Source organism: Moschus berezovskii, chromosome 16 (genome assembly GCF_049115385.1).
Source record: "Moschus berezovskii isolate FMDL1 chromosome 16, NW_MosBer_1.0, whole genome shotgun sequence".
NCBI classification, from domain to species: Eukaryota; Metazoa; Chordata; class Mammalia; order Artiodactyla; family Moschidae; genus Moschus; species Moschus berezovskii.
The window spans coordinates 20927467-20955172 of NC_142475.1; the positions used below are offsets into that span (position 1 = coordinate 20927467).

Below are 27706 nucleotides of genomic sequence, written 5' to 3' on the forward strand. Positions count from 1 at the left end.
TGAAAGTGATGTTAGGACTTGAGCTCTTATATGTTTGAACAGTCTTAGATTTGATGAGGGAGTGTCAGATTGTTCTAGAATAAAGAAGTGAAATGAAACAGGGAGCCAAGATAGGAGGTTATGATCCCAGGAAGGACAAATGGGCATAAGAGCAATGGGAATGAAGAAGAGATGGTTTTTTAAGACACTTTGGAGAGGCTGGATTGATGGGACCAACTGGAAGATGAATTGAGAGAATGGGGAAGATTAATCACATTTCCAAAGGTTCTACCTCAGGTTGAAGCATGAAGTGGTTTTCCAACTGATGAAAGGGTTTCATAGTTTGATTTTTCCATTGAGTAACTCGGTTATTTACTCTTTGGCTCAGTTCTGTGGGCTTCTCCATGTTCAAAGTGTTAGACTTTTAAAAATAGTTTATGGGTCTTAGATTTCCTAATTTTGGAAGGGGGAGAATGAAAAATTTCGTTGGGAAGATTATTTTTCTATACCATATTCCTCTGTTTGAACTGACAGTTTTAAAAAGATCTAGTTTACACTATGTTTGTTATCTGGAAATGGCAGGTGCATTTACATGTGAACAACTATAAAGTCATACATTTGATGAAACACAAATCTAAGTTGTGCTTACAGGATGGTCGGTTCTGAGTGTTACTAAAATGCCAGTCTGTGTGCCCCACGCACAGTGAGGCCAAATGGTACCAAAGCTTCGGAGTCTGGAACAGAGAAAGATATATTGCGATGCCATGAGAGGAGACGGGTGGCTCACGTCCTCAGAACCCCAAAAGCTTTCAGCAGAGCCCTTTATAGGAAAGGTGAGGGAGGGGTGTAGTTAGCATCAGATCCTTTGTTCTTGAGGTCAGGTCATGGTTGGGTAAGAATATTCCTGCAAACCTCCACCAAAACAAATGATATTCTCTGTTCTGACAAGAAAAGGCAAGGTCCTGAGACTCAACTTTTGCTCTCTGAGGTCCAGGCCCTGGCTGAGAGAAAGGAGCTGGTAACCCTGCCCAGGAGTGTTCACATCCAGCACCCAATCTGAGTCTTCCAACTGGGGTTTGGGCCTGGCAGAGGAGGCTGGCAGTGTTCTCAGGACTGCGTCCCCAGACCCTGTGCGGCCGTCATCACTGAGGGAACTTGGTGCCCAGGACTGCAGGCTTTTCATTTAAACTGGAGAGAATCATTGGTGACAAATACCAGTCAGATTAATTCCCAGCTCACAACAATTGCCCTTCTTTGAGAATAGCCCCAACCACAGAGGTGGACCTGAAGGAATGGTGTACAATGTTCTTGCAACTTAACCCCGACCTCTGGCCACCTCCTAGGGGTGGACAACTACCAGTTTTTGAAACTTGAATGGACAGACTGAAGCTGTTACCTTAATGACAGTATCCACATACTCAGGTGCTGAGGCCTCCATGGACTGTGCCTCATGGAGACTGCCCCCGCCATTTGGTAAAGGCCTGGGCCCAGCCACTGGGCAGACTTGGCTGGGGCTCTGGAACTTTGCAGGGCACAGCCCTTAGCCTGTCCCAGGCCACCTCAGCTCACCTGCTGGTCCCCAGGCCGGAGGCCCAGGAGGACCTGGGGCAGAGGGCACAACCCACCTGTCACTGCACTTTCTGCCTGGAGGATCGCTGGGAGTCTGACTGTTGGCAGAGGGGGACCTCGAGCCACTGCTCTAAGGGTCTTGTGCTACTGGCCACATGCTGGGCAGGTAAGAGTGGCATGCTAAGGGCTGCCTGCCCACACTGCAAGGAACAAATCTCTCCTTTAAAGTTAACAACAGATTCTGCTCAGTAGGAGTTTCTTAGTAACAAAATTTGAGTTACATTTTGTGATGTAGATCCCCCTCCAACTTGAGGGCACCTGCTGCTGCTGCTTAGTCACTTCAGTAGTGTCTGACTCTGTAGGACCCAATGGACTGTAGCCCACCAGGCTTCTCCACCCGTGGGATTCTCCAGGCAAGGATACTGGAGTGGGTTGTCATTTCTGTCTCCAGGGGATCTTGCTGACCCAGGGATTGGACAGCTGACCCCTGCCCATTTTCACAGTGACAGCTCTTAATTGTCTTTCTGCAGAGCCTGAACTTTGGCCGCTGGTCTGAGGTCTGACCCTAGGTAGGATGGTGATGCCCTCCAACCTCTGTCTGCCACCCGGTCAGTCTTCTCTGGCTGGACACCCCGCCAGGTGCCAGGAATGGAAAAGCTCAGATTGGAAATCCAAAAGAGGGGAGCGTTGGCTGAGAACTGGAGGGTTGTGATCCTCCAGTTTGTGGGGGTGGGGAAGGTGCTCAGCTGAGGCAGAAGAAGCCAAGCCAGGCTGGCTACCAGCTAGACCTGTCCCCTGGTGTCCATGACCCTCCAGGCTCATGGCTGGTTGGAGTCTGGCCGTCTCGACTCCTCTGCTAGCTCTCGGAGCCTTGCCTGCTGCTAGCAGACACGCCCTTGGAGGCGCACCCGCAGCCCCATCACCCACGCCCTCCTGTGTCCAGCTCAGCTGAGGCATGCCTCCCTGCTACATGAGCACTCAGTTATAACAGGTAAGGTCACCAGGAGTCACTTTGTTGTTGTTTTCCAGTCACTAAGTCATGTCTAACTCTTTGTGAGCTCAGGGACTATAGCCCACCAGGCTCCTCTGTCCATGGGATTTCCTAGGCAGGAATACTGGAATGGGTTGCCGTTTCCTTCTCCAGGGTGAGTCACTTTAGAAGATGCCTAAAGCCATCACCCTGGTGTATTGCTACATCTTAGGAAAGTAATGAAATGATGGCTGTGCTGGTTGTATGAAAACTAGCAAAAGTGAAACAGACAGTGTAAATCCTATCTTGGGCAAAACAGTGGTGACTTCATGGCTGGTATGCTGTGAACACGTCTCAGTGCAAAATCTCAGGAACTGAGGAATTCTAAGGTTATAGGACCATCTTAGATTGAGGACCACGGGAGCCTGGTGGGCTGCCGTCTATGGGGTCACACAGAGTCGGACACGACTAAAGTGACTTAGCAGCAGCAGCACCAGCAGCAGTTTTATATGTAAGACAATCCAAGGCATTGCCTTTAGGGAGGTAGGAAATGATCTAGTTAAGGAAGCAATACAATACTGGATGCATTCAAGACCTTAACCTCTTAGCAATTGTGTCTCAATCTTACTGGTACTTTTGGGAGACAAAGTATCATTTCCTCAGAGTTATCCCATGCAATGGGCAAGGAGGCTGGGGATATTTATCCATAACTTTCCTTTGCTATTGGATTAAGACTATTTCTTATGGGTATTAACTCTCTGGAACTCATTGCTCAAGCATATTCCTGTGCCAGAGAAAACAGTCAGGCAGAATATTACAAATACAGCAAGAAAGCATCACTGTGTAGGGAGCAGTGAAGGAATAAGGCAATGTGGGTTGAGACAGCAGCAGTGTCTGCTACACAAGGACTTCACAAATCAGGAAAAATTGTGAAATGGCAAGTATAATGGTCAAAGTATATGAACTTCGATGAAAAAAATAGATGATAGCCAATGGATAGGATTCTAAATGAATAAATGGCAAAAAAATGGATAATGGAAGCATACTCCTTCAAAAACTAGGTAGCTGAATGAGATAGTTTCCTTTGGACTCTAGAAAGTTAGGTTTAGGAAGAAAAAAGGAAACACTGGGACCCTGGATCTCATAATAGATTATTAAGTTTTGGAGTGCATATTGTTAAGAGGTTATGGATGTTAAAAATAAATCCAACAAATTTATGAGTAATTACTTCACCATTGTAGGGAAATTAGAAGCATATCTCTAATCTTTGAAGAAGGTGGTAAAAATAAATATATTTCTTTCAATATTATCCCTTGATGCTTCTTTCGCTGACAAAGTACTAGCCCAAATGAACAGTAGAATTCTGACACATTATGAGGAAGCAAGATGTAGTTGTTCTTTTTTTAATTTTTTCTTTTGCCTGGTGCCTTTGACATTTGTAACTAGTAAATGCATACTTTACTGACTCAATGTATCCTGTAATTATATCCTTGCTTTCTGAACCTCATACAGGTCAAACCAATAGCCCCTTTTGTTAATAACAATTACTTTTAGTTAGGGAAGAAGTCGAGAGTTTAACATCAGATTTGGTAATTATACCTAGAAAATGGAATTGGTTATAATTTGTATAAACTTTTACTTGGAAAGTACTTTCTCTTCAAGAACAATTCCTCTTATCAGAAGCAAGAAAGAGTGTTTATTTTTTTAATGCAGGTTCTATATTAATTTATTAGGCATAAAAGTGTGGACCTTTTGAATTTTTTTCCTAGAGCAAGGGATCAGCAAACTCTGTCGCTGGCATCAAATCTGTGCCGTTATGTCTTGTAAATAGTTTTGTTGGAACACAGACACATCTGTTAGTTTACTTATTGTATGTGGCTACTTTCAGCTAAAACTCCAGAGTTGAGCAGTTAGAAGAAACCAGTTATATGGCCTTCCTAGCCTATAATAGCTATGCTGCTGCTGCTGCTGCTGCTGCTAAGTCGCTTCAGTCGTGTCTGACTCTATGTGACCCCATAGACGGAAGCCCACCAGGCTCCCCTGTCCCTGGGATTCTCCAGGCAAGAACGCTGGAGTGGGTTGCCATTTCCTTCTCCAATGTGTGAAAGGGAAAAGTGAAAGTGAAGTTGCTCAGTCCTGTCCGACTCTTCGTGACCCCATGGACCGCAGCCCACCAGGCTCCTCCGTCCATGGGATTTTCCAGGCAAGAGTGCTGGAGTGGGTGCCATTGCCTTCTCCGATAATATCTATGACCCTTTACAAAAACAGTTTGCCTAGCGAGAGAGTGGCCAGCTCTCTTAGCAGTGTTGGGCTTCTCCGCTCTTTGCACGCTTTCTTCTGTTTCTGTTGAAGTTACTCCAGGTGAGCCTATTTCCTTGCTCCCTTTACCTCCCTCTCCTCTCTCACTGCCGTGTCTCCCTCCCCGCGTCTCTCTCCTGTCTGACTGGAATGGGTCTTCTAGCAATATTTGACTTGGACAGTAAAATGGATTTTCTCAAAGACTATAACTCCAGTAAAGTACATTTTTATTAGTACTTTGTTCTTTAATATCATTCAGAAACCAGCAGCCTCAAAAAGAGAAACTTTGGTTTAATTAATTTAAATCTATGGCATTGATGCTTTTGAACTGTGGTGCTGGAGAAGACTGTTGAGAGTCCCTTGGACTGCAAGGAGATCCAACCAGTCCATTTTAAAGGAGATCAACCCTGGGTGTTCATTGGAAGGACTGATGCTAAAGCTGAAACTCCAATCCTTTGGCCACCTCATGCAAAGAGTTGACTCACTGGAAAAGACTCTGATGCTGGGAGGGATTGGGGGCAGGAGGAGAAGAGGACCACAGAGAATGAGATGGCTGGATGGCATCACCGACTCGATGGAGGTGGGTTTGAGTGAACTCCGGGAGTTGGTGATGGACAAGGAGGCCTGGCATGCTGAGATTCATGGGGTCACAAAGAGTCAGACACGATTGAGTGACTGAACTGAACTGAACTGAACTGATGGACCTAGAACTATGCTTGCCGGAAAATTATATTTTCTTCCTTTTAGGAGCTTTAGTTTACTTTTTAACTCTATACTGTAGTGGTTTTGACCTATTTTATGACTTTTTATTTTAGCACAGATCTTAGCACAGTGCTTTACATATAGACCTTTAGTATTTACTGAATGACGAATACCAAGTTGGCTCTAGAACTTAACTAAGTTATTAATAATGAGTATTTACTTAATTTACTTATTTACAAAAATAGCAAATGTTTGTTATCAACTTAGATACAAAATATTGTTAGAGATTTTCAAAGGTTTACTTCAAAGTAAGTTTTGAAATAACCACTTTTTCTGTTATGCGCACTTTGCTTACCCTCTTCCTTCCTGTGTCCCCCAGGAGTTCCCAGTGGTTTCTCAACCTTTAATTTACATCCATATAACCTGACAATTTTATTAAAATAAAGATTTGAATTTAATAGGCTTGAGGGAGCATCAGAGAATCTGTATTTCTAACAAGCTCCCAAGAGATGCCAGTACTACTAGTGGAGACCAGTGGCAAAGCACAAAGGCCTTTAGAGACACGTCCGCGGGGGAAACACCAATGTTCTTTACTAGTTCGGCAGCAGTCGTCCTCTGTAGCTCTGTCACTAAGAGGCATACCACTTAGTGGACTTTTGTGTTTCTTAAAGGCATATTTGAGTATACTGTTCTGATACATTCATTGAGTGGGGCACATGTTGACCACGTTCATGTAGCTGTAAGTATCTGACTCCTTTATTATAACATATTGGGATGTTGTGCTTCAGCGTTTGCTTATTTAAATATATTTTATTTTTTATAAATTATTTATTTTCTCTTTATTATAGGGTTAGCAATATATATGTCTTAAAAATTATGTAATTTATCAGGACAATTTTTTCCTCTGAATTTCCTTTTCTGGGTAGTAAAGAGGATGTTACAAAGTGTTTTATAAAGAGGCTTTGGGATGGAAGAGGGTTGTGAACCACCAGGTTAGAGGATCTAAGATGGGATGTAGAGGAAATTGGGCGAAATAACTATTCTTAAAACTCTATGTTTTCTTAAAAAACTACAGGAAAACCAAAGTAAAACTGTTTTAAAATAGTTGATGTTTTTATACATTTGAGATTATTGAAAAGTTGAATGCTTCATACTTTTCATAGTTGAAAGTTAATGAAATTTAAGAATATCTAATTGTTTTTTTTTCTTTTATTATTATTTATTTGGCTGCGCTGGGTCTTAGTTGCAGCATGTGGAATCTAGTCCCTGACCAGGGATCAAACCCATGCCCTCTGCATCGGGAGCATGAAGTCTTAGCCACTGGACCACCAGGGAAGAGCCTGTTTTTTCTTTTGTGTAAAATTTTACTATTTTTTTTTTTTTTTTTAGCACTTTCTAGAACATTGGGAGAAGTTAAAAAACAAGAAATAGTGTGACTAATTTGTATGGTGAAAGAGGTACAGAAACTGGAAGTTAGATGTAGGTCCTGTTCTCACTTCTCTTTGCTGTCAGCATCTGTAGGTATATGTCTTTTTTCTGTGTTCACTTTTCTCATTTCTGAAATAGGAAAGGCACTCCCCAAGATCTTAAAAAACCCTCCAGCTCTAAAATTCTTTGTTATGTTATATTTTAAGGTCTTCTGCCATGGTATAAATTTGGAAGCATTTTCTTCCATTTATTCCCCCTCTCCTGTAATTTACAGTTTTGTGTTAAATTAGTTGAAGATTGTATTCATTCATATTATAATAACTTATTATAATAATTCATTTATTCAACAAATATTTACTGAAATTCAGTATAGATATTACTTTTTACCACATGGCTCAAATAACTTCAGCATGATTCATATTTAAAATTGAATATATTGAGAATATTAGGTTAAATCTTCAATAAGAAATTTTGACTCTGATCTTGTAATTGTCTTATTATGTAATATTTCTTTTGTTTTTCCTACTTCCTTATTTTATTGTGAAACAAAAATTTAAAAATAATAGGAAACAGTAACAGTTACCTGTTTCTAATGGACTATGAAGCATTTTAAGAAGCATAGCACAAAGAATATTTTATAGGCATTATAGATTCTTAAGTATTTATTTCTGTGTTTTACTGATTAAATAATGACACAAAGTACTGAAAGACTACATTGTGATTGGGTCTGGGATTTTAATTAGACATGAGTGGAAAACAAAAAGTCATATGACTAAATTACATTTCAGTGCATTTTGTTAGATGGTGAAAAATGCTACCAGGTGTGATGACAAGAACATAACAAAATACAAATTGATTATCTTGGATCTAAAGTGTGAAGTTTTAAAGCAAGTTAGAACTTGTATAATGAATAGTTAACAGTTTGGTAATAACCATCATTTCTTTACTGGCTCTTACTTGTGACCGTCCAAGTATTTTTGTGAGTGTTTGATTATTTTAGAGTAGTAGTAATAATTAAAATGTATGCTTAAGACTTCTGCTGTATGTGTGGATGGAGTAATAAGGCATAGATTTACACTTTTGCCTGGAGCATCTGAAAAAAATAGACATATTTGAAACAATGGTTTTTAAGAAATTAGGCATCAGATGACAAAGGAGAATCCTGAAAGGAAATAAGTGCACCCCGTGATTGTCTTAGCATATTGCTTTGAGTGTTTCTAGGATGTTGCAAAGGGCTTCCAGGTGGTGCTAGTGGTAAAGTACCCCCATGCCAGTGCAGGGGACATAAGAGACGCAGGTTTGATCCCTGGGTTGGGAAGATCCCTTGGAGGAGGGCATAGCCACCCACTCTAGTATTCTTGCCTAGAGAATCCCTATGGACAGAGGAATCTGGTGGGCTACAGTGCATAGGGTCACAAAGAGTTGAACATGATCGAAATGACTTAGCACACATGCAGGATGTTGCAAAGGAGAGGAGTATAGGCAGAGCCCAGAGGTCTTCTTGAGTTGAGGAGACAGTTCTGAGGGTTTGGGGAGACCAAGGCCACTGGAGGTCGCTAGACAAAGTACCTGAGAGTAGTGAACTGAACAGCAAGATATCCTAGAGATCTAAGGATGGTAATCCTGTGTTTTCAGTGGGGGGATGGTTGGGATATGCATGTGAAGAAGCTACTCAAGGTCAGGTAAAGAACCATCCAAAATGATCAGAGGAACACTGACCTGCATTCACACAGCATCGAGAACAGTATCTGTTCTCAGCAGCCAGACAAGAAGACCTCAAGATTCCTGGAACATTGAGTAGAGTATTTTGAAAAGTCTTGCCTCAGCAGTGGGGAATAATTAATGCTAAACTGACCATTGCTTTCAGACAGAATAACAAATCATAAAAACAAGACCTGAAAGGATCAGCCTGTTCCAAGTAATTTAACTGCTTCCCAGAACAAACTTAAAGAAGATTTATAGGAATACAAAAATACCCAGCAGCCACCAAGATAAAATTTGTAATATTTGGCATTCAGTCAAAGATAACCAAGCATACACAGCAGCAGGAAAACACAGTCAATAGAGAGAATAACCGGATGCTGGACACCAATCCAGAAGCAACGCAGGTATTAGAATGAGCAGGCAAGAACGTTAAAATTATTACTACAGTTGTATTTCATATAATTTTAAAAGTTAAGATATGTAGTATGTGAAAATAAATGCTAAAATGATCTAATGCTAAAATGAGATGAGAATGAGAATATTAGAAATGAAAAGTGCACTTGATGGGGATAATGGAAGATTAGATATTGAAGAAGAAAAGATCAGTGAATTTGAAATCAAACCAATAGGAATTTTCCAAAATGGAACACAAAATTTAAAAAATGAAGAAAGTAATTTTAAAAGTGAAAGAGTATCACAAACTGTGGGACAATATCAAGAAGTTAAATACATATCTTTGAAGGGGGAGGAGAGATGGAAAGTACAAAGGAAAATTTAGAGAAATGATTGCCAGACTTGTTTCAGATTTCACTAAAACTACAAATCTGTAACTTTAAGTAGCTCTCCAAGTATAAGCTCAGTCGTGTCCGACTCTTTGTGACCCCATGGACTATACAATATATGGAATTCTCCAGGCCAGAATACTGGAGTGGGTAGCCTTTCCCTTCTCCAGGGGATCTTTCCAACCCAGGGATTGAACCCAGGTCTCCTGCATTGCAGGTGGATTCTTTACCAGCTGAGACACAAGGGAAGCCCTTAAGAAACCTCTGTAAGATCCAAACACAAGAAACATGAAGAAACGACATTAAGGCATATCTTAATCCATTTGCAAAAAGCTAGTAATAAAGAAGCAATCTTAAAATCAGCCAAAGGAAAAAGACATGTTTATATACATACATGTTTACAAAGAAAAAGATGACAAAAGATTTCTTGTTGAAAACAATGTAAGAGAGATGACAATGTAGCAAATGTCGAAAGTACTAAAAGACTTAAAAAGAAAATAAAAGAGCCATCAAGCTGTTTTCTATTCCCAGGGAAAATATCTTTAAAAACTGAAGGCAAAAATACCTTTTCAGACATACAAATTCATCGCAATCATAACTAGATTGTAGGAAATAAACAGGGTTCTCCAGGCAGAAGGAAAATTATACCAAATAGATATATGTATCTACACAAGAAATGAACAGCAATGACAGTGATAAATACATGGGTAAATATATATTCCTTTTTTATTATTATTTAAAAATCTTTAGAAGATAATTGACTAATTAAAAATGATAATAATATTTTATTATGGGATTCATGCCATATGTGAAATAAAATATATGACAACAATGGCATAACATTTGAGATGGGAGGTATGGAAGTCAATTATTGCAAAGTCCTTTCATTATATTTGAAGTGGTATAGCACTCTTTGAAGAGAGACTATGAAAAGTTAAAAATGTGCATTATAAACCCTAAAATAACAAAACAGAGAGTTGTAACAGATCAACAAAGAAGATAAAGTGGAATACAAAACATAATCAAAAGACGACAGAAGGAACGGGGGATAGGAAACACATCAGACAAATAGAAAATAGAAATACATCAGACAAATAGAAAATAAAGAGGAAATTGATAAACAAACTTAACTATATTGATAATCATGTTATTGTTTGTCTAGCCTCAAGGCACAGATTTTTCAGATTGGTAGTAACTGAAGACCTAACAATACAGTGTCTATCAGAAACAGGCTTTAAATATAAAGACAAGCTTAGTTATAGTAAGAGAATGGAAAAGATATGCTGTGTTAAGCCTACTCATAAGCTAGCTATGTTCACATCAAAGTAGATTTCACAGCAAGCGATGTTGTTAGGAGTGAAGAATGTTATTTCATAATAATGAAGTTAGTTACTCAAGAGAACATAAAAATCCTAAATGTCTATGTCTATATTCAGTTCAGTTCAGTTCAGTTCAGTCGCTCAGTCATGTCCTACTCTGCGACCCCATGAATCACAGCACGCCAGGCCTCCCTGTCCATCACCAACTCCCGGAGTTCACTCAGACTCATGTCCATCGAGTCGGTGATGCCATCCAGCCATCTCATTCTCTGTCGTCCCCGTCTCCTCCCACCCCCAATCCCTCCCAGCATCAGAGTCTTTTCCAGTGAGTCAACTCGTCGCATGAGGTGGCCGAAGTATTGGAGTTTCAGCTTCAGCATCAGTCCTTCCAATGAACACCCAGGACTGATCTCCTTTAGAATGGACTGGTTGGATCTCCTTGCAGTCCAAGGGACTCTCAAGAGTCTTCTCCAACACCACAGTTCAAAAGCATCAATTCTTCGGCGATCAGCTTTCTTCACAGTCCAACTCTCACATCCATACATGACCACTGGAAAAACCATAGCCTTGACTAGACAGACCTTTGTTGGCAAAGTAATGTCTCTGCTTTTTAATATACTATCTAGGTTGGTCATATCTTTCCTTCCAAGGAGTAAGCGTCTTTTAATTTCATGGCTGTAATCAATAGAACTTAAAAATACATGAAGGGAAAACTGATAAAACTACAGGGAGAAATCAACAAATCCACAGTTGTGATTGGAGTGATTGGAGTTGTAACTTCAATAACTGATAGAACCAGTAGGCAGAAAATCATCAAAGATATAGTAGACTTGAAAAACAGTATCAATCAACCTGACCTAATTGATATTTACAGAACAATCCACCAAACAACAATAGAATATTCATTCTTATTAGTGGTACACAGAATAGTAAGAAGATAGACCATATTCTGGACTTTAAACAAGTCTCATTGTGCTGAAACAGTGAATACCCATTTAAAAAAGAAATTTGAAGCTTGCCTTTTTTTTTACCATAAAAATAACCAAAAATAGATCATAGCTATAATAATAAAAATTAGAAGTATAAAACTTAGAGAAGAAAATGTAGAAGAAAATCATTGTGACCTTGCTTTGGGCTAAAATTATAAAGCTTCTAGGAAGAACCAGAGGTGGCTATCTTCATGATGTAGGCAAAGATTCTATAGATAAACACAGAAAGTGCTAACCATAAAAGACAAAAAAATGACAAACTAGACATCATCAAAATAAAAACTTTGTTCATCAAAAGATACTAAGAAAATGTATAACCAAATTAAACTTTAAGAAATTTCCGGAGAAAATATTTGCAATACATGTAGCTTAAAAAGAAATATAAAGAACACTTACCTTTAAATAATATAAATAAGGGACTTCCTTGCTAGTCCAGTGGCTGAGACTCCAATCCCCCAATGCAGGTGATCTGGGTTCAATCCCAGGTTGGGGAACTAGATCCCACATGCTGCAATTAAGAGTTCACATGCTACAACTAAGAGACCAGGCACAGCCTAATTAAAAAAAAAAAAACAACACCCTAAAAGTGCAAAAAGTATTTTCTTCACAACAGAAATACACAAATGGCTGCTAACCTGATAAAACTACAAGGAGAATGTCTTATGTCTTTAGTTGTTTGAAAGATGCAAAGCAAGGTGACAATGAGACACTTTTGATGCACTCACTTGGAAAGCTACAATTTTAAAACAAAAACGAAAATCGTGATATCATTTAACATCTGTGAGGATTTAGAGCAATTGAATCTCTAATACTTTGCTGGTGAGAGTATACTTCCTATACTTCATTTACTCTGCTGGTGAGAGTAAATGCTTCCTGTTTTCAGTCGAATTAAACTTGAACCATTGTCAAGTTTCCTTCATTTAAGAGACCTATAAATAGAATTGCAATATATGCCAGTTTGCCCAGGACAGTCCAGTTTGCACCTGCTTTCCTGGCAGCCTGCATAGGTTGGCTTTTGTCCTGGATTTTTTTATATGAAATATTTCATTGAGTTGCATTATAAACTGGCTTGAGTTCGATAGGTCTCCACCTTATACTTTTAGCTTCTGACATGATTGAATTCTGTGTGGAACACATGTGCAGTTGACAAAGTTCTCATCTGAAATACAGCCAGCAACAGTCTATCTTTTCCCCAACTTTTCAGACATAAGATAGTTAACATTCCTCTTTTAAGGACAGGATGTAAAGCTCTCGTGGACAAAATGAAGTGTGGTTGAAAGATGGTGGTGGGAGAAGTATTTAATATCACTGTCCCACTTACCCTGTGGTTATAAACCAACTTTGTCATGGCTCATTCTTTAGCATTTGAGATGCAGAAATCAAAGTTTGCGTAGGCTTTGGAAAATTTACATTATAGTCTGGTTGTTTTTTATACAGTAGTGTTGTCATTTATTGTAGACTGTAAACGTGCAAATATTTATATATGTTATTATTTGGTAATTTAAAAAACTTTTGCAATGAGTATTTCATCAGCAAGGTGCTGAAAATTGAAAATGTGTTTGACTGTATAACCTGCACAAAATTTTTGCTTCACTTGCCATCCATCAGGGGCTCATAGTCACTGAATACATCACTGCAGAAAACAAAATATCTGGTGAAAAAGCAATATCTATTTCAAAAGTTAGTATAGCTATTTTAAGAAGAACCAAAAATCACAGAATAATATATATATAGAAGGTATATTTCACATGTCATTCTGAGAAACATTTCTTTCACATGAAATGACTGTGCTTTAAAATTAATTTTACTTATTTTGAATTCCAAGTTTCTTTGTGCTCAAAAAGTAAGTTACTGGCTTCATTAACATAAGAACGCCATTACACTGGTAAGTGTTGACCTTTTAAAAAAGAATTTTGAAAGTGGTGGTTATCAACTGTAAGACACTGAAATTTTTCTCTACAAAAAGTAAGGGAAGAAATGAACAAATTAAACAGATTTCATGATGTAAGAGTCATATATCTTCTTCATCAATGTAATCCTAGAGCCTTACACAGTAACTGATACAGTGTGGTTAGTGAAGGGCTTCTCTGGTGGCTCAGTGGTAAAGAATCCACCTGTCTTGCTTGAGATGGGAGTTGGATCCCTGGGATGGGAAGATCCCCTGGAGAAGGAAATGGTAACCCACTCCAGTATGCTGCTACTGCTGCTAAGTCACTTCAGTCGTGTCCGACTCTGTGCGACCCCATAGACGGAAGCCCACCAGGCTCCCCCATCCCTGGGATTCTCCAGGCAAGAATACTGGAGTGGGTTGTCATTTCCTTCTCCAATGTGTGAAAGTGAAGTCGCTCAGTCGTGTCCGACCCTTAGCGACCCCACGGACTGCAGCCTACCAGGCTCATCCATCCATGGGATTTTCTAGGCAATAGTACTGGAGTGGCTTGCCATTGCCTTCTCCCACTCCAGTATACTTGCCTGGAAATCCCCACGAACGGAGAAGCCTGGTGAGCTACAGTCAATGGGGTTGCAGAGTCGTACACGACTTAGCGACTGAACAATGCATATCAATGTGCTCAGGGAACAGTTACTGAAAACCTGAATGAATGGAATAATAAAATAGCTTAAGGAAAAAGAAAGCTGATCTATAAGAGCATGGGGATGTCTGACAGAACCCCAGGAAAAGAATGAGGATAACCTTTATGAACAATTGGAGTTATGGATTCAAATTCTACAAACTCTTATCTCAGTGTCTTTTCTCTATTTCTCATCCTAACTATTCTTTCTGTTCATTTCTCCAAAATGGTTTTTACTATCCAGCTGTTCTGTGTGGTAGGAAAGATGACCATCAATAGAAATTTGTTGAACAAATGAATGAAAGGAGTATCGTAGTAGCCTTCATATTCAAAACCAGTATATTATCATCATTTTACATAATGCTTGGGGATGTATATGGTAAGTTAACTTAAAGAAAAGTGATGTAGAGAGGTTAAGTAGTTAGGAAACAAAACTTTGCTATGAAAATGCAGTTACAAAGTCCAACGTAACACATAGTTGAACTGGGATTTATGTTGCTTAGGGTTGAGATAGAGCATGAAGTATAAAAATTCTTGCCATTTGAAACCTGTTAAAATGCCTCAACATTTAACTATATAGTGGTACATATATAAGAGTATTTTAGGAGGGGCTGCATGCATTTTGTTCTGACATTCAGTATCAAAATTGATCTTGCCAGTGGCCCATAAAAATATTACCCGGTCTTAAAGGATATAAACAGCATTTTATGTTTCAGGTCTCTTAAACTGGGTGCAAAATCAAGAGCAACTTCTGAACTCATTCATAGCATATACTTGTTAGTGAAATTAGATTAAATTTGCTTTTAATTTATCAGCAAGTGTTAGCAGTTATTTTCTCCTAAATGACCTAGTATTATTCTAGATTCATCGAATTATTCTATAGAGATAGCTTTGATAGCTATTTGAAAAATATTTATGCTAATTAAAATACAGTTTATGTGCTAATTGAAATACAGTTTATAATTAGCCACATTTTTTATTTGAATCTTGTTTTGGACTCTTGATTTTTGAGTAAATATTAACACTTCTGAGGTCATAGGGAAAGACTGTCTTATGCGTCAAAATGTGTTTCTTCTCTGTATTATGTCCCAGTTCCATACACCTACTCCATATCCTAGCCACTTAGTCTCTTTTTCTTCTACAAACACTGGTGCTATTTTCGTATGCATTTCTATACTTATTCTCTGCAAATACAAGAATATATTCTTCATATATAAATACATACATACATTATTTTACATATAAAATATATATGTGTATATCTGGTGACTCAGTGGTTAAAAGAATCTGCCTACCAATGCAGGAGATATGGCTTCAATCCCTGATTCGGGAAGATCTCCTGGAGAAGGAAATTATGACCCACTCCAGTATTCTTGCCTGGGAAATCCCATGGACAGAGTAACCTGGTCGGGTTCAGTCCACAGAGTCACAAAGAGTTGGATTCACTAAACAACAACAATAATATATGTTTTTTCCTTTAAAATGATAGCATATGTATAGTATTCTATTTCTCTTTTTTCATTCAATAACATATGTTTACCAATACATAAATGACTGTGCTTCATTATTATGTTTTTGGCTTTGCCACATGGCTTGCAGGGTCTTAATTCCTCAACCAGGGACTGAACCTGGACCCTGGCATTGTAAGCATGGAGTCCTAATCACTGGACTGACAGGGAATTCCCATTTCACCATTATTTTTAATGGATGTGTCAAAATTATTCAGTTCCTAATGATGGAAACTTAGGTTATTGCCAAAATTTTTTACTTTACAAACACTGTTGTAATAAATAATCTTATAAATACATGCATACACATATATGTGTATATATAAAATCTTGTATAAGAGTAAATCTGTAAGGTAAATTCCCAAGTGGAATCACTTGGTCAAAAAATACGTGCAGATTAAATTTTTTTTTTGTTGGCATTGGCAAATTGTTTACTATAGAGAATGTACCAATTTATACTTTGGTTCACAATTATTAGGAATCTTATTTTCTAATTCTTTAGCCAGTACAGTGTTATAAAACTTTTGACCTTTACCAGTCTGACTTATGAAAAATGATAGTGCATTATAAAGGAATCTAAATGTTCTTAAACATATGCAGAAATGCTCAACTTGATCAGGGTATAGGTTATTCTGGATCTTTGGCTCAGAGTCTCACTAGGCTGAAAGTAAAGTGTTGACTGGGGTTGTAGTCTCATCTGATGCTCAGGGACCTTTTCCAGTATCACTAACTGTTGGCAGAATTCAGTGCTTGCAGTTAGTTGTTAGACTGAAGCCCTCAACTTTTAAAGGCTACCCATTGTTTCCCTTGGTGGCTGAGATGGTTAAGAATCTGCCTTCAGTGTGGGAGACTCAGGTTCGATCCCTGGATTGGGAAGAGCCCCTGGAATACTCCAGTATTCTGGCCTGGAGAATCTCATGGACAGGAGCCTGGTGGGCTGTGGTCCATGGACTTGTCAGCAAGGAGGCTGACATGACTGAGTGGCTAACACTTTGACTCTTCCCTGCCATTTGTCCTTCCCTGTAGCATGACAGTTTTTCTTTACACCGACAGAAAGTCTATGCTGCTCTGAATCTCTCTGACTTCTCTCTCTGACCTCTGTAAACTCTCTTTTAATCTATTCATTCAGGCCCACCTTCCATACTTTCCCTTTTGATTAACTTAGAGTAGGCTGAGTAGGTACTTTATATACAAAGAATCACCTTCCTTTTGTCATATGATGTACCCTGATCACTGGAGTAAAATCCCATCATGTTCACAGGTTCTGTCTGCTCTCAAGGGCAGGGGATAACGTACCCTGGGTTGTGGGAATCTCAGGGGTTATTTTAGAATTCTGCTTACCTTGCTAAGTCACTTCAGTCGTGTCCAACTCTGTGCGACCCCATAGACGGCAGCCCACCAGGCTCCCCCGTCCCTGGGATTCTCCAGGCAAGAACACTGGAGTGGGTTGCCATTTCCTTCTCCAATGTGTGAAAGTGAAAAGTGAAAGTGAAGTCGCTCAGTCATGTCTGACTTGTAGCGACCCCATGTACTGCAGCCTACCAGGCTCCTCCATCCATGAGATTTTCTAGGCAAGAGTACTGGAGTGGCTTGCCATTGCCTTCTCCACTGCTTACCTTAGATAACAAATTCTCCCAATTTGTTATCTTATGATTATGCCTATGTTTCCCTTTTTCCAGTGTATAAACATAAATGCATCTTATACTGAAGTAGAGTATTTTTCTTATATGAGTCTCTAAACAAACGGAGATATAATTCACTTGTAAAAAATTCACCCCTTCAAAGTATAAAACTCAGTGGATTTTAATATATTTGTGAATTTGTGCAACCTTTCAGTTCAGTTCAGTTCAGTTCAGTCGCTCAGTCGTGTCCGACTCTTTGTGACCCCATGAATCACAGCACACCAGGCCTCCCTGTCCATCACCAACTCCCGGAATTCACTCAAACTCATGTCCATCGAGTCGGTGATGCCATCCAACCATCTCATTCTCTGTCGTCCCTGTCTCCTCCCGCCTCCAATCCCTCCCAGCATCAGAGTCTTTTCCAGTGACTCAACTCATCGCATGAGGTGGCCAAAGTATTGGAGTGCAACCTTTAATGCTGTCTAACTCCAGAACATTTCCATCATCCTCAAAAGAAACTCTGTACCCATGAGCAGTCAATCCCATTCTCCCCTGCCATCAGCTCCCTGACACCACTGATCTACTTTAGATCTCTATGGTTTTGCCTGTTCTGGACATTTCATAAAAAAGAATCAATATGTGGCCTTTCGTGTGTGGCTTCTTTTACTTAGCATAATGTTTTCAAGATGCATATTGTAGCATGCATCAGTAGTTTGTTCATTTTATGACTGGGTGTGGATATACCATATTTTGCTTTTCCCTTCATCAGTTGATGGACATTTGAATTATTTCCACTCTTTTGTCTATTATGAAAAATACTGTAATGCAAGTTTTTGTGTGGTCATACGTTTCAATTCTTGTGTTTGTCTTTTTGATTATAGTCATCCTAGTGAGTGTGAAGTTTTGTCTCATTGTGGTTTTGATTTGCATTTCCCGATTCATGATGTTGATCATCTTTCCTTGTGCTTATTGGCTATTTATTTATTTTTAATGGAGAAGTGTCTAAAACTTTGTTGTGACCCTCTCCTCACTAAGATTAAAAATTATCAGTATGATTTCCTCTAAAACTATTATTTTATTTTTACACTGTGAAACAGTGACCTGTCTGAAATTTATTAAAGTATGATGTGAGATGCAGATCCAACCTGACTTTTTTTCACATGATTTCTCCTTTGACTTCTATATTTATTTTAAACAATTTGTCCTTTCCACTGATTTGAGATGCCATTTTATCATATATTTAATTATATCTTAGAGTGTAGATATTCTGTACTGTTCTATTGATAAGTCTGTTCAAAGCATATATCTAGTTTTAGAAAGCCATTTTATTCCTTAAACAATTCACACTATTAGTTGTTGAAAGCAACATGAGCTTTAGTAATACTATTAATTTCATAGTTACTTAACTGTCTTATGGAATATTTAGACTATGGAGTGACTGAATTATGAAGTGGTGAAGTCCTGGAGAATTGGAAGGTTATGTTTTTGCCAATAATACGTCTTCCAGTTATATAATTTGAATGCATTAGTGGCCATGCTAAAACATGAGGAGAGAAATAGTAGTTATGATAGAAATGAATAATGAAAGATCCTTTCCCTGGAAATGCTATTGCTGGAAATGCTATTGATAAACCACATCACAAGTAATTTGAATGTTTACAAATTAATCTGTTTTTATTATTTTTGCCACCAGATGGCGCAGGTACTTCTCAAAAGCAAATCTAATTCTGTGATCCCTCCACCTGAACTAGATAAATAGCTGGTTATAGACTAATTCTGGGCTTCCCCAGTTGCTCCGTTGGTAAAGAATCCGTCTGTAATGCGGGAGACCTGGGTTTGATCCCTGGGTTGGGATGATTCTGGAGGAGGGCATGGCAACCCTCTCCAGTATCCTTACCTGGAGAATCCCCATGGACAGAGGAGCCTGGGGGCTACAGTCCATGTGGTCGTAAAGAGTCGCATAGGACTGAGCAACTTTCACTTTGGACACTTTGGACTTTTGGTAGACTAATATGAGGATTAAGTTGACATTTGAGATTGTGAGATATAAGACTTCTTGCATATCATTGCCTTTCATATTCGAATATGATGTTTATTTCCAGAATCTTTATCTTCTGTTCTGAGGTCTTCATCTACCAGACTTGTATTTTCAGCTGCAGGTTGTACAGTCTTACCTTTTGTTCCACAAATACTTTCACAATCAGTGTTTTCAATCTGTGTCTATTCCCTCCCAAAGTAGCAGCTTCTTTGTCATTCCCTTATCCTGTTGGTTTTACCACCAGGCATCCTCTGACCGAGTTAAGATACTTAGATATTACTTCCTAATCCTCTCCCTGTTGATTTTCATATTCAATGAATATTTATAAAGGTTTTGGTCAATTCCACCTTTGTTACTGCTCTATTTAGGTATTACCTGTGTCTTGCTTTCTTTCTGACTTCCTGCTTCTCAGTTTATTTGCTTTTTTACATATTCTACTTTGTTTTCAGAATTGTGTTTTTGAAGTATATATGTGATAAAGTCATTCATTTGCTCACTGTTAGTGCCTTCCATTTTGTACTTAGAGCTTCAATCCTTAGTTTTCTAAAGGAAATCAGCATTTATTGAGTACCTGCTCTGTTCTGTGCTGTGTGAAAAAATTTAAGGTGTTGAATCCTAATTTCCATGATGATGTTGTAAGGTGGGGTTTAAGAGATCCCCTTTTTTACTGCAATTATTTCTCAAGATTACAAAATTAGAAGTAAAATTTCAATTGAAACATTGATTTTTTTCTTCTGACTAAAAACCCTGTCATTCTGCTTTCTGAGGCTCACTATCACCTGTCTTTTTTAACCTCATCTCTCACCGCTTTTTTCTCTCCCCCCACAACCTACAGCTGCAGTAGATAAATAATGAATTTTTAAAAATCCTTCATTATTAAAATTCTAAGTATTTGCTCATGCTATTCCTCTTTACCTAGAATTCTGTTCCCATTGGGTTTACAGTAATTCAACAGATATTTATTGAATGTTCATTATGTGAGATACAGATTTCTAGGTGCTGAGGGTATAGCACTGAACAAAATAAAATCTTTCATGGAGATTGCTTTTCAGCTGGGGAAGACAAAGGAATAAAAAATAACTAATATCAATATATTTTATAGCAATATAGCTTGAGGCCTGTTCATTCGACTTCATGGGCTGTGCGGAGAAGAACAGTAGAGGGCGCCATTCACTTATTTGTGAGTGGCACAACCTGTAGCTGGCACCTCCCAGGCCCGGACAAGTGCTGTGGAGAAAATTAACTGGGGAGGAAGGAAGGGTTTTTTTGCGGGGGACGGGGGAGGTGGATGGGGAGAAGGTTAAAAATTTTTAATTAAAAGTGAGGGAATGCCCTGTATTGAGTTAAGACTTGAGGGAGATGACTAAGTAAGTCATGTGGATATCTAGGGGAAGAAGACTCCAGGCAGGAAGATACCCTGGAGAAGGGATAGGCTACCCACTCCAGCATCCTGGCCTAGAGAATCCCACGGACTATACAGTCACAAAGAGTTTGACACGACTGAACGACTTTCACTTTCAAAATGGTTAATTTAAGTAAGGGTGTGCCTTGGTTTATCTGCCTAAATGTTACTTTTTCTTCAAATTTCAACCCCTGTCTCTACTTACATGAGTGTGCGTGCGTACTCAGCTGCTTAGTCATGTCCAACTTTTTGCGACCCCATGGGCTGTAGCCCGCCAGGCTCCCCAGGACATGGGATTTTCCAGGCAAGAATACTGGAGTGGGTTGCCATTTACTTCCGCAGGGAATCTTCCCCATTCAGGGATCAAACTCAGTTTTCCTGCGTCTTCTATTTTGGCAGGTGGGTTCTTTACCACTGAGCCAGCTGGGAGACCCTACTTACATGAAGCCTTCTCTTATTATTTTTTTCCAGTGAGAATTATATTTTTTCTTGTACCTTTATATATATGTTGCATATTTGGTAGCTTTATATGTGTGTGTATACATATACACATATATGTATACACATATATACATCTATTCTTAATATTTGTATATTTGAGCTCTTGCCACTGTCTGATCTTCAGTGTACTTATTATCAATGTTTCCTTCCCTCTTACCTAACTTTGAACACTTTGAGGGCATATTTTCTTTTATACCTTTGTGTCCATACATGCCTAGTTTAGGTTCTAGAAATCATAGGCATTCATTGAATATTAGTTGAATAGGAATGAAGTGAAATAAATTGAATCACTAAAATGACAAGCAAATATCTATCTTTTCCATAACATTTATGTGCTGCAATTATCCTGTGTTTACAAAATTAAATTTACTGACAGAATCCAGTACTGTATTTTTCTCTGTCTCTTAGATCCCCCTGTTTTTGGTAATGTTTCTGTAAAGGCATGTTAATATGTGTAAGAGAACTAACTCTTGGTTTGACATGTAATATTGATCTCCAGAATTTTGTTGTTTTCTAGATATCTGCAATGGTGATAGGGAATTTGAAGTGCTTTAATATATTTTAAAAGAAGTTCTATGTCTGTTTGCTTTGATCTGTCACATTTTAGCTTCACTTTAGAGAATTTGATTTAATATATTGCTGTTTTCCGTGTTCTTCAATATAATTTTGAGTAGGGTGACCTATGTCCCAGTTTATCAGGGCCTATCCTGGCTTATACCTTTTATTCCAGCATAATTATTAAGAATATCCATTTCACTCTCAAAAGTATCCATGTGTGGAGGATAAATTACACGATCTCCTATTCTTGGAGGATTTCTATGTGATAACTATTGAAAATACTGTGTAGTACTTAGATTTATGGAAAGTTCCCCGTGGACCTGTATTGCAGCAAATACTACTTTGAGAGCTTAGCCTACAGTATTTATTGAGTATATACTTTATTCATAGCACTAGTTTATATTGAGAAATGCAAAGATAGTAGAAGATGCACTGTGCCATAAGAATATATTATCTAATATGTACATTAGAATTCATGATGTAGTCATATAAACATAACCATTTGAAACTGGTAAAAACAAAATATAACTTAGAAAAATATGGAAATAGTTAAGTGAACAAATCTAAATGATGGAACCAAATATGGCAGCTTAGGGGAGGTTTTGTAGATTTGTTAGAACTTCCAATAGAATTTTCATGAAGGAATTTTAAAGACAAGATAACAGCATGATGTAAAAATAGTGGGAAAACAGTTTTGTGTAATGTGTGTATTCCTAGGTCATCAGTGTCTCTTCTGCTACTCTGTTTTATTTGGTCCTCAGATGTAGTGAGTTTTGTTCATCATTTTTATCAGTTTATGGCACTCAGTCATCTGTGTAAAGCTTCTGTTGTGTATTTCTACATAAATATGTATCTTTGAATAATAAAAAAATTGTTGCGTTGTGTATGTATGTGTTTTAAATTCCATAAATGAAACTGTGCTTTCGATCTTGCATTTTAAAAGATGCTCTGTACTGATCTATGTCTTAGAATTTTATTTTATTCAAATTTCAACTCAGTTTTGTGTCTGCTGGTATCTTTGGGATAATTTCAGTCACCATTCATTCCTCTGTGTCTCTGGATGGATTTGGTGGCTTTTTACTTTTTTGTGTAGTGACGTTCAATCGTAATTACTTTGCCTTATAAAAGTTTTGCTTTTTAGTGTACTTGTTTCATTCTTCTTATTCAAAGTCTAGGGAGGTTGTTATTCACTTCCTTTAGAGTATGACTTGACTATATTGGTCACTTTTGAAATAGCTACTCTTCAGTCATACTTCAAATATTATAAATGAATATCCATTCTCCTTATCAGTGACATTTAATTAACTGAGACTCTATACTTATTACTTACTATTTCTTGAAAGTGTCGATAAATTTATTTAACAAGTTTCTTTTGAGTGCCTTTTATTCATTTGTAAAATATAGTTCTGTTTTGGTTTTTATAATATCAAGGAAAATGCTTTAGTAGAAAAATTAGAAGGAGAGGAAAGCTAAGAAGGCATTAAGATGGGGGTTATTTCTTAGCTATTGGTGGTAGTTTTGGTAGCCAGCAGCACTTTTTTTTAATGCTCTTGCTGAGAAAACAGTCGGTTAAAACCAAAATGACAATTTTTGAGACTTTTAATTCCAACAATAATATGCATCTTGAATACTTGGGTCACTCATGCATTAAACATATAAAATTTAATACATTTTAATAGAAATTTAATTATTATTAGCATAAGTGTTCATATAACAGTTTTACAGATGAATTGGCAGTCGAAGTGTGTGTGTAGTCTCCACAATCGACTGTGGAGGTATATTGCTTCTAGTCTGACTTTTAAGGCAACATTAATGTCATATACTTATTTGCTTCTAGGGAATCTCACCATCTCCCCCCTTGCCCTTTGGCTCTCCTGATACATACAAGTGAAGTTGTTCTGATGTTGGTCAAGGATGTGATAGATATGGGCTACAAAATTGTACTGCGATATTGAGGTGGGCTAGTGTGACGATTGGTAAATGTACAAGTGTCTCTTAGATCTTCTAGTAAAGTGAGTACAAAGTGGTAATCAATGAAAGTGCCTTGAGGTATGAATAAGTGCCTACTTTAATTTTTTCCCACTATTTTCATCTCTTATAGCTGATGTGATAAGACAGGCCTGAGATGAAACAATTGGGAAGTACCCTTTGCTAGATCAAAGGAGAAGAAAAGGGTGAGAATAAGGAGCCAGTCACTAGGTTTGTCTTATCTAGTACTGCTTATCTAGGTTTGTCTTATCTACTAGTGCTTCAGGAGCACGAGTAGTCTTTTTAAGGCTTATATAAAGTTTAGCATCTCACTAGAATTAAAAAATAGGGATTTGGAGTCCAAGCTTTAAATGAAGATAAAGATACATCTTCCTATTTGATATATTTAATTGTTCAAGGATACGGGCATCTAAATTCATCAGTCCATAATAACATGAATAATAGTAGTCAGCCTCCTGGTGGGGCCTTTGAATTTTTTTATACTCATTTACATTGAAATATATGTGCTCATGTTGTTTACCTTCCTGCATTTTATTATAGATAAATGGTCCCTGTTCCAGTTATACGTAGGACCCACCTATTTTTATCTACTCAAGAAGGTTGCTCCTACAGTTCCCTGAAATGTGAAAGTATGGGATTGGATGGAGAATAAACATTTATAAAAATAAATGATTATAGTTCAAAATTTCAAGCTAAATGATATGGAAAGCTAAATATCTTGAATTATTTACTCAATGATTTACTCAAAAATTTCATTTTATATTGGGATCATAGGTACTGCCTATTTGTTTTAAAATTAAAACACTGCTTGCAGAGAGTAAGTTTTCTTATCTTTGTGTTGAATATAAGAGGCAGCAAATACAAGAGGCAGCTTAGATTAAAGCAGTGGTTCTCAAACATTTTGATATTGAGATCTCGTTACAATCTTGAACATGGTTGAGGACCTCAGAGAGCTTGTTTATATGGATTATATTTATTGATATTTATCATTGGAAATAAAAACAAAAAATTAGAATATACCTTTATTAAATAATTTAAAAATAAGCCCACTGCACGTTGACTAACCATATCGAGTAAATAGAATTCTAAGTTGAGCTGTAGTGAGTTTTACCCTTCCTTTGGGTATGTATGGAACTTGTGACTTGTTTCTATCTGGTAGAGTATGACAAGAATGATGATAGTCACTTCTGTGTTACATTACATTGTGTGAGACTCTGTCTTAGACTGAAGTCAGAGATTCTTCTGCTTGCTTTAAAGAGTAAGGTGCCGTGTTGTGAAAGGGCTGTGAGAGGATCACATGGCAGGGATCTGTGGAGGAGTCTCTGGGAGCCGAGAGGATCCTGTCTGATGCATGTGTGTGTTCAGCCGCTCAGTTGTGTCTGACTATTTGCGACCCTATGGACTGTAGCCCGCCAGGCTTCTCTGTCCGTGGGATTTTCCTGGCAAGAATTCTGGAGCGCGTAGTCATTTCCTTCTCCAGGGGGTCTTCCCAATCCAGGGATTGAACCCATACCTCCTGCATTGCAGGCGAATTCTTTACCGATAAGCCACCAGGGAAATCCTCCTATCTGATAGCCAGCAGGAAAATGGGGCCTCATTCTTAGAGCCACAAAGAACTTAACTCTGCCAACAATCATATGAACCTGGAAAGGGACCCTGAGCTTCAGAAAGAAACGTGGCCTGGCCATCACCTTGAGTATACCCTTTAAATCATGCTGGGCTTCCCTGGTGGCTCAGCTGGTAAAGAATCCACTTGCAATGTGGGAGACCTGGGTTCAATCCCCATCACCTTGAGTATACCCTTTAAATCATGCTGGGCTTCCCTGGTGGCTCAGCTGGTAAAGAATCCGCTTGCAATGTGGGAGACCTGGGTTCAATCCCTGGGTTGGGAAGATCCCTTGGAGAAGGGAAAGGCTACCCACTCCAGTATTCTATCCTAGAGAATTCCATGGACTGTATAGTCCATGGGGTTGCAAAGAGTCGGATACGACTGAGCGACTTTCACTTAAATCATGCTGGAACTCCTGGCCTAAAACAAAGTGTGAGATAATAAATATGTGTTTTGTTAATAAGCCACCACCAAGATTGTGATGATGTATTTGGCAGCAATATGCAGCAACTATTTCTATGTTTTAAATGAACGTATAAATAAAAGCTAGTGTGTCAAGTATTGCGAAAAGAAAAATTTAGTGAGAAAATTGGTGTTATTTTGCATTTTCTCATATCCCTTTAATGTCTGATTTAGTGGAAGACAACCGGACACTTTTATCTCCTCGTGTATTCATTATCTTTAGATATCACATATAATGTAGCCTCTGGAAAACCACACTGTACACCCATGAGAGAATGGAAGTCCAAAAGGCAAATAATATTTTAGTATTATTATGAATATAGTTTGGCTCTGCCGATTCTCTGAAGGAGTCTTGGGGACACCCCCTGAGGTCACTAGAGCACTACAATTTTGAAAATTGCTGGACTATAATTGCTAGATTAAAGGTTAAATTTTTAGTAGTCTCCCACCTTATCACCAACAGAGTATTTAATGTGTATTGACAGGATTGTAGAAGATAAACTCTCAGTTACCTTGCCTATTATTTGATTTCTGATTTTGTCCTTGAGTTTGTCTATGCTCTGATGGTCATGATAAGCAAATGCAAAAGATTTTTGTTGAGTTTACTTTCTAAGAGGAATGGTGGGACTAAGTTTAATACACAGTGAGTTGGGATAGAGGTTTTTCTTGAAATAATTCTGGTATCTTTTGACCATAGCATTTATTTGCCGAGTTCCTGCAGCCATTGAGAAATTTAGTTTAAAACTCAAGAACAGTTTTTAAAATGTATTTTTTAATTTGTAAGAAGTTTATAGAAATTTTTATCTTTAATTATGCATATTCATTTTTGTATGCATGCTGTATTTAATAATGGCACTAATGTGTATTTCTCTTAAGTGTTTTTGTTTTAATTTTGTGCGATCTCTTTTATCCAAATAATGAATTAGTCTCACGTATCTCAAGATAGCTCAACACATGATAAATTTGCTGTTGTCCTAAGATTTGAAATACAGTTTGCTGTTAGGAGCATTAATGTAGAATCGTGTGGATTTCTTCGTTAGTAATCTGTGGCTACTCTAGTTTTTTTAAACTAATAATGCAACAAAAATAGATAATGTAGAGAGTCAAAATTGTTACTACCTATAACCAGCTTTTTCTGTTTCTGTGATATAGACCCAAGAGATGCTTGTGTATATTATTTGACACAGTTGGAAGTCTTGTGGTATGAGTCGGAGCTCTTTGTCTGGAAAGGCCTTTCAAGGTTGATTTGAAGGTTATTGGTGGAACAGTTCTCACTGTGCTTGCCTAATTACACAGTGCTTGAACTGGAAAATTAAACTTAAGGGTGACCTCCCCTCTCTACAGATGCAGCCCTCATCCATTTCTTTCTTTTATTATGTTTCCACCCGAACATTTTTGTTTGTTCATCTGTCTTTCTTAACTTGTTTTTCTCAGTAATATTTTCAAATTCTTATTGAGTTTTCTATTTATCTAATCTTTAAAACTATTTTAGTCTTCCTTTTCTCTGTATGAGAGTTGGTTTGTGTTCATAGAGCAGGATTGACAAATTTTAGTTACATCCATCTGGAAAAGTGTAGTATTTTTTCATACAGCCAAGACTGCAAGGCTGCAGAATATATGAACTCAAGATTGCTGTGATGTAAAATAACTTTTTCACTTTAGTGGTATTGATCTGAAATTCATTTGTATAAATTATTTGACATGGTT

General features: G+C 38.0%; 1 protein-coding gene across 25 annotated transcripts in view; it reads left to right on the plus strand.

Moving 5' to 3' along the window:
* RIMS2 (regulating synaptic membrane exocytosis 2) overlaps positions 1 to 27706 on the plus strand; it is a 576029-nt gene that overhangs the window by 183163 nt on the left and 365160 nt on the right. The gene's annotated exons all lie outside the window — the stretch shown is intronic.